General features: G+C 55.7%; 1 non-coding gene across 1 annotated transcript; it reads right to left on the bottom strand.

The window, feature by feature from the left end:
• Window positions 1-872: 872 nt before the first annotated feature.
• LOC129481460 (U6atac minor spliceosomal RNA) lies at window positions 873-997 on the bottom strand. Its single transcript, XR_008657449.1, has one exon. It is a non-coding gene; the product is annotated as a U6atac minor spliceosomal RNA (small nuclear RNA).
• Between the last annotated feature and the right edge of the window lie 600 nt (window positions 998-1,597).

Below are 1,597 nucleotides of genomic sequence, written 5' to 3'. Positions count from 1 at the left end.
GAGGCAGGTGGCAGGGCCGGACCAGCCTGGGCTCCGTTGCTTTCACCGCCTGCACCCCCTTAACCCTGGGCGCGACAGCACTCCGCGGGCCGAGCCCCAGGACTCCACCCTGCGCAGCACCCCAGCGCATGTCAGCCCGCACATGCTGTCCGCGACACCCTCTGCTGGCTTGCGTCAGCCACTCTCCCAAGGCGTCTTCCTGCCCGACTCTCTGCACACTCGGCCTTGGTTTCTCCTAAGAGCAGCCATCAGGAGCGCTCCTACTCGCCTGCTGCAGCCTCTGCCCACCTTCCTGCCTCTGGCTCCGGCCCAGCCCGGCGTCCCGTGCACCACGCGGTGAGCTTCTCGCGCCGGCTTCCGCGCAGCCTCCCTCCCTCCCTGCCCTCCACTCCTTCAGGTTTTCCCAGTCTCCTCACTCCAGGACGTCCTTCCTGCGCTTCTGCCTTCGGCCTTCTCCACGGAGACGGTACCCTCCGCGTGGAAAAAGATTTAAAGGCTGGGCGCTGTGGCTCACACCTGTAATCCCAGCACTTTGGGAGACCAAGGCGGACGGATCACTTCAGGTCAGCAGTTCGAGATCGGCCTGGCCAAAATGATGAAACCTCGTCTCTACTAAAAATACAAAAATTAGCCAGACTTGGTGGTGGACGCCTGCAATCCCAGCTACTCAGGAGGCCGAGGCAGGAGAATTGCTTGAACCTGGGAGGCGGAGGTTGCAGTGAGCTGAGATTGGGCCACTGGACTGAGATTGTCAGGGTTGGAAATTGTCTCTAAAACATCCACTCCCATTGGTGACCTTATCCCTTCTTCCTGAAGGCACACGGTTCCCAAATGCTCCTCATATAAAAAAAAAAAAAAAAAAAAAAAAATTTAAAAAACAAGGGTTAGACGCCAGAAGTAGGTGGGAGCGCCTTAACCCTGTGTGTGTTGTCAGGCCTGAGGGCCTCTTCCATCCCTGTCAAGGGGAATGCCAACCTTCTTTCCCTTCATACAGCACGGTTCTCTCCTAAAACCCTCTCTTGACCCCACTTCCATTTGCTACGACCTCCTCACTGCTTTGTGCCCCTTAACAGCAAAGTCACGCCGAGTTATCCACCTTCATTGTTTCCACTTTCTCTCCTCCCACCCCAAGGCACTCTCCCTCCTTCCCCTCCAACTCCACCTGCCTTTTCCGCCCAACCATATCATGGTTGATCATTTGTTTCTGAAATTGTTTTTTGAGATGGAGTCTTGCTCTGTCATCCAGGCTGGGGTGCAGTGGCGTGATCTTGGCTCATTGCAACCTCTGCCTCCCGGGTTCAAGCGATTCTCCTGCCTCAACCTCCTGAGTATCTGGGATTATAGGCGTGTGCCACCACACCCAGCTAATTTTTTGTATTTTTAGTAGAGACGGGGTTTCACCATGTTGGCCAGGCTGGTCTCGAACTCCTGACCTCAAGAGATTCGCCCACCTTGGCCTCCCAAAGTGCTGGAATTACAGGCATGAGCCACTGCCGTCGGCCTGAAATACTTTTTTTCTTGGCCCCCAGCACCTCTGTCTCATGGTTCTCTTACCTCGCTGACCAGCCCTTGGTCTCCTCACTAGTTCCTCATCACT

This window comes from Symphalangus syndactylus, chromosome 4 (genome assembly GCF_028878055.3).
Source record: "Symphalangus syndactylus isolate Jambi chromosome 4, NHGRI_mSymSyn1-v2.1_pri, whole genome shotgun sequence".
NCBI classification, from domain to species: Eukaryota; Metazoa; Chordata; class Mammalia; order Primates; family Hylobatidae; genus Symphalangus; species Symphalangus syndactylus.
Note: the sequence above shows the minus strand (reverse complement) of the source record. Positions and strands in the feature narration are given on the sequence as shown.